Raw genomic sequence first — 12210 nt, 5'->3', positions numbered from 1 at the left:
AAGGTTAAATTCTTATCCATAATGAGACCTGACATGGTTACTGTCAATTAATGTTTATATTAATTTCCTCAAAATGCTACTCAAATATCAAATTTAATTTCAAAATACATAATAGTCAGAAATTCCACTAAGCAATAAAACATCAACACAAACAGGTACATGGATATTAAGTCTTTCCTTGTTCTAACAGTCTGCAATTACAATGATTCATTCCTCCAACAGCTTCACTGGAAAGCAAACAGGAAAAAAATTACAAAAGATGACTTCAAACTAAGTTCAGCTACTTTCTACTGTTCATAAACAACACTTAATCTTCCATCATATTAGTCTGCACACCCAGTGAGAGAAAGAAGACGCAGAAGACAGAAAGAAATTAAGAATATTTATAGACACTTTCCACCCAATGTCTCATATCCATGCAAGACTACACGACCCTATGTATTGCTAATATAACTGGATCTGTCTTCTTAAAAAAAACCCAAATAAAAACAACCTGCAAAATACATACTGTAAGATCATCAGAATATGGTTCACCATTCATTATCTTCTTTCATTCATATTGTTCCAAACCATTAATTCTGAATGCAAGAGCTGAGAAGCTGTTACCACTTTTCTTTATTTATGAACCATACTAATTCAAAATTTATTTCTGATTCTGAAGTCGATTTTCCAAGAGACTGCAGGAAAAATCTATTCCATTTTTTAACCACTTAAGCATGGAAGGGAAACACTATTGTAACACTTGGTGTGTGTTACATTGACAAAATAATGGCATATTCATGTTGGACAAAGCAACAGGTATGTGCACATACAAAATACAATCTGCCTGTATCCCTGACCCTAAAATGTTCCCTTCTCATGTATTTTGGGTCACAAACTACACTGTTATTAAATTTTCAAAAATTATTGCAAGATAATTCTTTTGCAAGATACAGTAGATATAGAAGGAATTTACTCAAAATTCCTTCTAGGTGTGGCTAACAGACTATGAAACATGGTTGGTTATGAAAAGGAATCCATTGGACTTAAAGCTTTTATTGTACTATTTGAATAGCAATTTACCAAATTTTTTCCTGCAAGGAAAAAAAAAAAAAGAACAGCTTTTATTTAGGATAATTAAAAAGCAATAATAGCATTTTAACAAACCCACTCAATTTTCAAGACTTTGTTAGCAACAGAAAACCATAAGAGAATGGAAATTCCATTAGGAACGTACCATATGTGTCTCAAATTTAAAACACTAACATGCATTAAAAAGCTATTATATGTCTCGTTATTCCTGTTCCTGAAAGACATATGCTACTCTTCACGTTGAATGCAAAATCCTTTGCTTCAGTTAGATTTCTTGAGATGTGTCTCTTCAGTTTCAGAGCTTTTCTGAGCCATTTTATGACTGCTTAAAAAAAAAACCCAAACAAAACCTAAACCTGCCGCTCAAAATGCACACAACACCTCTGGGACAGTAAACGTCCAGACATACAGACACCATCTGAATCAGCTTATCACCTTTCTGTACAAGGATTTCAAGCTGCGTCGTAGTTTTTTTTACTTATTTTTTTAAATTCTGGCATTACTGGATCCAAGCCCTTAGTACCCTATATGTTCCAGGATTCAAGCTCTTAGTACCTTGTATGTAGGTGTGCCAGGGATGCACTTGGCCCCTTAACCAAACCAGCAATAGTTTGGTACAGGCTCCAAAGGAGGTAATGGCCTGGGTCGTAGCTGGGCCAAGAACTCTAGTTCCAATCCGTTCTCTGAAAACCCACAAAAGAGCAGAGTGACCCAGTGAGCATCGATGCATATGAGCTTGGAACACTGATCATGCATTTCACACATGAACAGCAGGTGGCTTTTCCAGGAGTCATTTATCAAGAAACAACGAAATCTGTGGGTACAAGAAATCTCATGCACACCTTTCCTATCACATATAATTTGACTAAAAATCAACCACTGTGTCCATGTATATGACAGCTCAAGTAAGTTTTCTTTGAGCTCTTCCAGCTAAACAGCCTGGCTGAACAATGGTGATCTTTGCTTGAGCTCAGATGGCTCTCAAGGCTGCTCCTTGAGGCTGAGAGACCCATAACCAAGGGCAGATCTTTGGTAAGAGATCGATATCATGCATAACCTTTTAGCATGATAACTTTGACTTGTGCCTTGGTAGCTTTGAATCTCCATTCAAATGATTGTGCCATACAGTAATAGAGTAAACCCTGACATCAAACTTTAAGTCACACGTTCACAACATCATATTAAGACCACTTTTGCTAATCACAGAATCAGCCAAGGTGAAAGGGACTCACAAGGATCATCGAGTCCAACTCCTGACCCTGCACAGGACCACCCCCAAGAATCATACAAGGAAGTTGTAGACTGCGATGAGGTCTCCCCTCAGTCTCCTCTTTTCCAGGCTGAACAGACCAAGTAACCTCAGCTGCTCCTCATACAGTTTCCCCTCAGGGCCCTTTACCATCTTCGTTGCCCTCCTTTGGATGCTCTCTAAAAGCTTAATATCTTTCTTATATTGTGGTGCCCAAAACTGCACACAATATTCGAGGTGAGGTTGCACTAGCGCAGAGCAGAGTGGGACAATCCCCTCCCTCAACCGGCTGACAATGCTTTGCCTGATGACACCCAGGACACAGTTAGCCCTCCTGGCTTCCAAGGCACTGTTGACTCATATTCAACTTGCTGTTGACCAAGACCCCCACATTCCTAATACCTTTCACAGTGCTTCTTTAAGCAATCTAAATCACCCACTCAGGACAAGGTGCAGTAAAACACCACAGCCCTTACACACAGAGAGGGCCTCTAAATAACAGGCAACCCAAGAGTTGTGGTAGCTTCCTACTTCTATTGCTATGATTACTTGTACGCCGTTCTGAACTAAGCATAAAACATTCTTTTCTTCTAGACTACCAATCACAGCTGTAACAGGATCCTCTGCATTGATGCAGACCATAGGAGATGCTTCATTATCCTCACTCGGGCATTTATAAGTGATGGCACCAACTGTTCCAACTGATGTTGCATACTTTATTTTACATGTAAGACTCCAAGCCCCAGGAGCTACCAGCTCACCGGCCTGGCTAGGAGTTTTACTATAACAGGGTTCTTTAATACCTCTAGATAGCATCAAGAGAATGAACCATGGGCTTGTTCCCAAGGAACTTCTTTATTAATTTAGGGGAGTAAATAAGGGAACTTGGCCGAAGTTCCAAAGGACACCACACAAAAATGTTCCACCACAATACTGACTCAGCATATACTACTAATCCACACACTTCAGTCAAGATCCAATAAATCCACAACACTTAAAGCAAAATCCAATCAATTCCACAACACCAAAATCAAGATCCAATCCCTCCAGTTCCAAACCACCATAAGTATCAAGAAAGGAGCAAAGAAAGAGAAGCAGAGGGAGCAAGAAGAGAGAAGGCGAAAGAGGGAGAGACAGATTATATAGCTACCACTGAAGCCTTGTAGAAGACCATCTCTCACAGGTCTGATGGCAGGGCCATGAGACAAGGCAAACATATGTCTTTGGTTTTATCTGATGTGTTCTGCACTCAAGCACCTGCTGTGCTTTGCAAATCAAGTTTATGACACAAAGAATAACTCTTTAAAAAAGGACAGCAATTTTCAGGTCTAAACTGAGCTCTAAATTTTCTGAAAAAGACAACCATTCTCTTTCTACAAATTAAAAATAATTGAAATAAGTTTCTTGTTTAAAAATTGGATGGGACATGCACCATCATGCTGTGCTAGAAGCATTACTTGAGGCAAAATGAAGCACAGGACATTTACTACGTAATATTAAAGGGCCCTTTGCTGCTACTGGGGTAGGTCCTCAAAGTCTCCCATACTACAGCTCATTAGCAACTCTTGTCACAGTCAGCAGCTACTATCAACTTTACTTTAAGTCCTACTTGTTCCACAGGAACAAAAATATTCCCCATTTCAGTGTTTAACATGAGCAGTGTTCTCTGGGATCAGCTCACACACCCCTCAGTAGTTCTATCACAGTCAGAAACCACACAATGCTTCACACTAAGAGCTGGGGCTAGTTTGATGAAGGCACAGAAAACTTCTGACAGTTTGGAGAACAGCTCCCACAACTACGTATTTTAAGAACAAAGGCTTATGCCTAGTAGGAAGTAACATATTAAAACCAGCGCTGTTTGCTGCTATACGTTGGAGTTGCAGAAAAAACAGTGGTTCAGATATGATATTCTCACTGCACTTATGAGAGTCTGGAAAAAAAGAAAAAAACCTCCAAAAATTGGTAAGTTGATGTTTACATTAGCTCTACTAAGCACACTACAAGAACAAGATCATTTAGGGTCAAAAATAAATAGCTAATGCAGTAGCATCATACATCCAATAGCACACGATAATTATTTTTATGCTACTTGAATAAAATTACTGCATTGGCCATTGAAATAGCATTTATATTCTAAGAGACTAACAGTTATCAATGCATTTTAATAATTTTTGGCTGCTGAACATGAGTGTAAATTGAGCTACTTGATGAGATTTGTTCAGTACTTTGAAATCAGAAGTACCTTTCATGTTTCTAGAAAAAAAAATTAACTATGGTTTGCAGGTCTTCTTCCTCCCTTGTTGTCTTTTATACCTATATCCTCCAGGCACTATTTTGATTTTTTTAATATGAAATTATCAGAGTTAAACTGTCTTAGTTTTTAATCTATGTAAGTTTTCAGAACAGAGTCCTCACCTGCAAAAGATACTTAAATTTTAAGAAATCACACTAATAAACTATTTCTCTATTTCAGTACTTCCATCATTATTTTGTTAATCAAAGGTTACTTCTCCTAGAAGCATACTATATTGTACAGTTTTGTCCTAATTCAGGAGGGAAAAAAAGGTGAAATAAAAAAAAAACACATAAATTTCGGTTAACAGTGAGGGATTTTTTGTTTTTAAAATCTCCTTAAAGCATCACATTACATGAAGGTGAGAAAAGGTAATAAATTTAAAGTAATAAACCATCATCATCCAAAGAGTCATAATCTTCTTTTAACACTTTTCCCTTTTTTTTTTTTTAATATATCTACTACCCTTCCTGAGCATATTAGGCTATGATTTCTTCTTATTAAGACTAATGGTTCAGAAACAATCACAACTTGAAATCTTTAGGTGATATACTTCGCTTTCTTCAACTCTTTTGGGCACATTGGACATTTCCCACAGCTTAGCAACCAGTTATCTGTAAAAAAAACCACCAAAACTTCAACTCTTGCAAACCAAAATGTGTGCTACTGCTTCAGGCTTACATGTTTGTAAGTGTACTATACAACACTGTGCACTGGGATTTGTTTCTCTGTCACCTTTTTCAAACTGGCACAAGCAAATTTCCAAAGTCTACTCAAATTTCTGTTCCTGATGGCTACACATTTCACAGACCTATGTATTGCAATGTTCATGCCTTGGGCACAAGAGCAAGCAGAAAGACAATCACCATAAAAAATGAACAAAACAATCTCACCCAGAAGCAGTGTTTTCTCCTGGATTCATTTATTAAAGTTATCCAGATGCCCTTTTGCAACAAGCATATTTATCCTCCTTTCAAGGCTGACAACAGCAACAATAGTTTTTGCACCCTAGTGAGGCACAGAAAGTTACGTATACAGATTGTTGCCTACAAGAGCAGTTCGTGGATTACTTTTGCTATACCTTCACTTGGAACAGCCACTGTGATCTTCACTTTAAAAGTGTAGTTCCCCCTTTGGCCAAGCCCCAGAGTTCACTGGCTGTCTGAAGCATGTTGAGGGACTTTGTACACCATGGTGCACATGGCCTCAGGTGGTACCACCATTCTGGAGTTTCTCCAAATACCACCTCAATGTACAACTCCAAAGCGGTCCAACTTCCCTCCTGAGTGACACTGCTCACACAGGAAATCAATGTTCACATGGTTTGAGATCTCTGTGGGCTGATCCACAGTCACATATTAAACACTGGCAGACAGAAAGATGAAAATCATCTTCCCCCCCAAAAGATGATGGCCAAGTACCCCGTATGCTGATCTTGCCTGACCAGAACTCCTCCCTTTGGTGATGAGAATTTCGAAGGGTCTATTATAGCTAGCATAAGCCTGAAAAAGGCTGTTAAATTGAATGTATAACACTGTATGCCTTGGAGAAATCACTGAAAAAAGGTTTACTCTCGCTTCACTATTGGTCCTGTTAATTTTCCAGCAAATTCCATAAGGAAAGTGTCCAACCCTGACTATGAGGGAAGAAAGTGAAGGATAACAAAACCAGGCAAAAATAATGAAGCAGAAAGAAGAGATTGAAGATTGAAAGAAACAGACTTCAAAAAGGAAACATTTATACACAAAAATAATAAGTAGCAAACACAGCCTTGCCAAAAGGATTAGAAAAAAACCATTTACTTAGCATATTTATCTATTTTACAATCACAGACGATGATCAGTTTATGTATAACTACCTCTGTACCTGCAAACTTGAGAAAAACATCCAGTTGCTTAAAATCAGTAACATACATTTCCATCTGCATTGCTAAAGAACTCCTCAATTCTCTGACTTTTCGGTGTTTACTTAGTGCTGTACAAAATACAACAAGCCCCAGCACTTTATCTCTTCTGATAGTGTTTATCTCTTAGGATACAATCTTACTAAATATAACATCCAATTTCTTGCATTAACTTTGAGAAAAAGTGAAGTAAATGGGCAAGTACAATAAGGAAGAGAAAACAGTCCTTCATTTCTCTAAATTGTCCTCCAGAGTCACTCATGGTTCTAGTTTCTATTCCACTTGACTGAAAAGTAGAAGTTATATAAGTGACAGTTTTCATCATTGGTATTGCACTGGGTTCATTTTTTCACAGATGAAAAGAATTGGCTATTTCACTTCCCTATTACCATAAATGTCCTCCTGCATTAACCATTTTCACCTAAGTATAGATTAATAGCTTTTAGTTTGAATGAGCATACAACTATATCTCTATTTTTAAACACAATACCAGGCAGTCTATAGTCAGAGCAGGTCTGCTGAGATCCTTTCAGTCCCTACTGCCCACCATCACCCTAAATACTTTCATTTAAAATAAGGACATTGTTTCAGGACTTTTTTTTTAACTGATCAACATTGCTTTTTCATTTCCAATTTATATATTCTGCCACTGCAGCAGAATGCTCAAAAAGCATATGAGCAAATAGGAATTGGGTTGAAGCCACTGAAATGTCATGAGACAACATTATTTTTTTCTGTCTCTGTTTTAAAATTGAAAACGTGCCATCAAACTGACAACTTAAGCAAATTATCTGGCAGTTTCTTTCCCTGTTCCATTTGGGTTTAGTGGCTTTCTTTTTGGTGGTGTGGGAAGGGCACTTCAGATGAGGAAACAGGTTAAAGCGCTGAGTTCACTCTGCAGCCTAAGGAAACTGGAAAAGAACTGACACATCGCGAATACTGCAAAACTTGGGTAGTCACTGGAAAACAAAGACAAGAGTAGATCCTCTTAAGCCTTGTAAAGCTTATTGATGATGTCTTATCTTTTAATATGGCATCTTCCTCCTGCTGTGATGCCCAGGATTTAAAGAAACAATATACACAGGGGAAAAATGCAGCCTCTTTCCTTCTAAGAAAAAAACTTCTTTTGCATCCCATGAAGGATGACACAGTTTTAACAGTATTCTTGAGAATCAGATGTAGCGTGCAGAAGTGGCAGAGAAAAAGATCTATGAGAAAGAACCACGTACTTCCCGTCCCAAAGCAAAAAAGAAAAGGCTGTCTGCTCCTGTTATCTCCTGTATGACCCAAGAGCTGCTAGGATAGTCCACTACGATTGTTTAAAAAATAAACCCATCATTACTAAAATAAGGGAAGTAAGAAAAAACAGGCTGAACAGGAGAAAAGAACATAACAACTGCTGCAGACATCTAGAGCTTCATGACTGAAGACAACCAGAAGATTAAAGGAGTACAACCCCATCTAGTTGATAACTTAGCAGCTACTGAACTCTTTACAAAGAGAAAAAGGAAAAGTCTTACTACTGTATCTCCATCTGCATTTACACACTAAGAGAAAGGAACCATTCAGGGAAGAATAAGGACAAATCACCCTACAACCCATGTTTAGTTACGCTACTCATCTATTTTAGACCCCTTTCCATGTGCTGATCCAGAGGATAATCCAGAGGATAATCCAGAGCTCCTAATGCTCTGAAGTACTCCCTAGAGGAACCTCTCTCCCTCCACAATAGGGGCAGAGAAGCTCACAAAGGTCCATTGTCCAGACTGTCTTACAAAGTATCCCAAGGCAAGTGGTGTGAATGCTTTCCAAAAGTTCTAAAGTGTCATGACAGAAGACTTCAAATCATTTGAGGAGAAACAGGATGGAACAACACAGTCAAGTTTAATTGCAAGCTGATGTGATAGATAATACTAGGTTTGTAATGAGAACGTATTTGGCATAATAAAAATTGCCTCATTGCCTCTTCCAAAAGACTATCTATACTTCAAAGTGTTTCTGTTTTAAGAGAAAGATAAAAACAATGGAATATGAGTGCAAATGCAGGCAGGGACAATGCATCATGAAAATGGGACTGCTTGGGGAAGTGTTTGTTTTGTCTGTACTTAAAATGCCTTATTATTTGTGCAGACATTTCTCAACAGCAATATTATCTCATCACTCATTAGAATGCATTTCTATTCCAGAAAGTGGTACAAAGGATATACAGAACTTCTAGACACCAGATCATTGGCACGTTGGACTTAGCTGCTAACTGTAGTCTTATAAATCTTTTTATTCCAATAAAACTTTCTTAAAAAGTCAGTCTTTATCATAAATACATTCCCTCTCTCTCTCGTTATAAAGTGTAATCTTTGTGTGTCAAAAAACAACAATACATTTTCCTTGATTAATTTTTCACAAGGGTGATCAATTCGTGGCATTGGTAGAAAAGTTATAATACACAAAAAAGCTTCAAAATGCATTCTGAATCTTAAATACTTTCTTAGATTTATTAATCACCCAGCTGGCTACACTTCAGACAGCAATGCTTCAATGGGAAGATTAATGAACATTTGGTCTGCAGTTTAATCCCTCCAGATTTTAGCATGCAAAATGCAAACTTTTTTAAGTTGGACTATTTTTATGCATTCCAATTATATGTCAAGGTCCAAATAGCTTTAATGGTAACTTTGAGGCTTCTTAGTCATAGTTTGCTCTCTGTTTGAAGTACTTAAGTTCTAGAAAATAGTAATTCACTACACTTCAGCATTCTCTAGACCATTTTAAAGATTACTTTTCAATATATCAGCTCAAGTCAGAAACACGTTCAGTTTCTTATTTATTTATTTTATACAATCATCAGCTATTCTGCCTTGCTAGCAGTATATTCTATGGCAAAGACTTAACTGATCAAACAATGTAAGACACAAAAGTGAACATTAGCTTCTTCTCTACAACCACTGTCTTCAGCCACAGTGACCAGTTATTGCCTCTACCTGTCAAAGGAGCAGCTGCTGCCTGCCAAGATCCCGGTGCCCCTGATCTTCATGGTTCCCATACTGTTTATGTAATGCCTGAAGTCCAAAAGAATGACACAGATGAGGTAAGAGTATTTGCACCCAGGTTGGGACAATGGCAAAGACATTGTCCATGTGCCTTTGCCCTCCTCTCTCAGCATTTCCACAACTATGCCTTTCCTCTTCTGTGCTTCCAGAGGGAGGTGCTGATAATAGCAGAACAACCTTTGAAACTTCGTTTGCAGTGAATAGGGCAGGCTGAAATTATTACAGTCAGAGAAACATCTTCCTAGAGATAACTATGGTTGATTACAAAGGGACAAAACCCAGTTAACTATCCAGTGTAATTCAAGATACTGCAAACAGTTTTGTTGGACATTTACGCATATAAGCAAGGAAAAAAAAATCTTCATAGAGCTCTAATAATTGAGGGCCCCTCCTAAAAAGGACCCAAAGCCCCGAATTTTTTTGCTTCACAGTTCCCAGCAGCAAGTACAAGGTAGAATACTGAGGGTAGAAAAAGAAAGGAAATTCACCACCACCATGATGTTGAAAAGTTCTCCAGTTTGCTCCTAGTCCAGTTTCAAATTCACAGTAACAAGACTTCACCTCTTTCTCTTTTCTCTAATTACGGGCACTGGTTTCAATAAACTAGAAATATACAGGAACGTATGTTTACTTTTCAGCTTTTTCTTTCAAATGACAGTAGTACCTCTATTCCAAAATTTTTTCAAGCTAAGCCAGTCAAGAGCTTGGGCAAGAAATGCAAATGATTTACAAATCAAACGTAATAAGCAAACAGACTTACCCTCCTGCTGTAAAACAGTGCTACTTGCTACTTATACCAAGATAAAGCTTAAGTTATTCAGGTATTGTGACTAGCTATTAGTCAACATCCTAATACATTTTTAATATCCAGAGAGAACAGCATACATCACTTGTCACCTCTAAGGCTAAATCCTAAACACTGCAAAGCCAAAGTCTGATCAAAAATTCTTCTCATTTAGTTTTTGTACTGTTATTCTACTCAAATTCTAGTCATAATTCCAGTAATGCAAGAGATTTTTCATTTTTATTACAGCTTCTTTTAGACTATTGTGAAAACATATTTCCCACCTACTTATCTAAGAAGCAGACTTGCACTGATCTAAATAGTTTTTATAAAAAGGTAACTCAATTCTGCGTCAGGCTATTTGGAAACATTTGCAGTATTAATCTGCCAACTTCTGAAACACATTACTCATACCAAGGGCCTTCTGCCATCTTCTAATTTGATGGTCTAAAGTGCCCAGAATGATCATCTGAGGTTTTTTATTTTAATAAATTAATTTTATGACAGCCCAAAACAGCCTCCTTATTATGGCCACTTCTACAAATGATTGTACCTTTCAACACACTTATTATTACAGACAGGTTAATTTACTGTGGAATTTGAATATATATCCTGATCACTATTTAAATATTGAAAAAAAAAATCAGTTACAAAAAAAAGCAGTAAGCTGTGTACTCAGAATTTGTATTGTGGTGTCACTTCAGAATTAATGCTTCAGTCAGTGAAATAACTCAGATTATTTCACCCTTACACTAAGAACTGAACCCACAAAACTTGAAACAGGAAAAAGGCTAGAGAATTTGAACAGCTAAGGGGTAAAGATTAAGAAAAGGAACAAAACTATAAGAAGAAACACCCTATCAGAAGGTAAGTCTAATAGTTGCTTGCAGTCACAAAGCCAGTACATAGCAGTCCGACAAGACTAAAAAAGTGAACTCTATTTTAAAGTCAAGGAGAAAAGAGTTTTTACAAGACTGTTAGATTCAAACTAAAAAGCCTGGCATGTTGGAGTAAAGCTGCCTAGCAGTACAGCAGTACAGCAGACAGCTGCGTCCTAGAGCATGTGCTGGCAGAGCTGCCACAACTAGGAAGGTGCACACATCTACAAGATGCTTGCAAGCTACAGCAAATACAAGAACGCTGCCTCGGCATTACCTTGAGCAGCCCTCGTTCTCCCTGCTCTGCCATCCGATTGGTTTTGGCAGGTACTTCTGCACATGGTGACAGAGCCAAGCTCAACATCTTTAACTTGCAAGATAATATATATTTTGGCAGGTTGCATTTGGAATCTATCTGCATTAAATTATACCGAAAACTTCGGAGCTTCCAGGCACAGAGCAAGGTGTAACTTCACTCTTGCAATCCAGAAGCAGTTAGAGCTGCAATGTCGTCAAGTAAGAGACTGGTAGTGAAACAATCATAGAGGCAGCTCATAAACACATTGTGAAAAGCAGGAAGACTTCACTGTCACTCTCAGCCTTTGGTCTTTTGGGATGCAAAGAACAACTGACATCAAAAATAAAACATCATTGAGCTAAGGAGTCACTGCTAGACTTGAATAAACCCTGAACTAAAATGTCAACAAAGGCAGTTATGTCTCAATGCCAGCAACAGAAACAGATTTACATTGAAATTTGACTGGATCTTGGCCTTCCTTCGAATAAAGGTTCATGCTAGCTTTGCAGCAATATTTCCCTCTACTTAAAAGCAAGATGTTACTTTTTCAGCAGCTAACTTTATGCCATTTTAGATAAGACTGTATACCAACATTGTCTACATTCAATCTAAATCAAACACACGAAAAAATACCAGTATTTCCACATTCTAAAGCTATACTTTATTAAAAAAAAAATTGAAATA

At 37.7% G+C, this 12210-nt stretch overlaps 1 protein-coding gene across 8 annotated transcripts in view; it reads right to left on the bottom strand.

The window, feature by feature from the left end:
- CADPS2 (calcium dependent secretion activator 2) overlaps window positions 1-12210 on the bottom strand; it is a 292803-nt gene that overhangs the window by 197732 nt on the left and 82861 nt on the right. The gene's annotated exons all lie outside the window — the stretch shown is intronic.

This window comes from Pipra filicauda, unplaced genomic scaffold (genome assembly GCF_003945595.2).
Source record: "Pipra filicauda isolate LSUMZ 115617 unplaced genomic scaffold, ASM394559v2 scaffold113_size4260070_pilon, whole genome shotgun sequence".
NCBI classification, from domain to species: domain Eukaryota; kingdom Metazoa; phylum Chordata; class Aves; order Passeriformes; family Pipridae; genus Pipra; species Pipra filicauda.
This window is presented reverse-complemented; position numbering and strand designations above follow the sequence as displayed.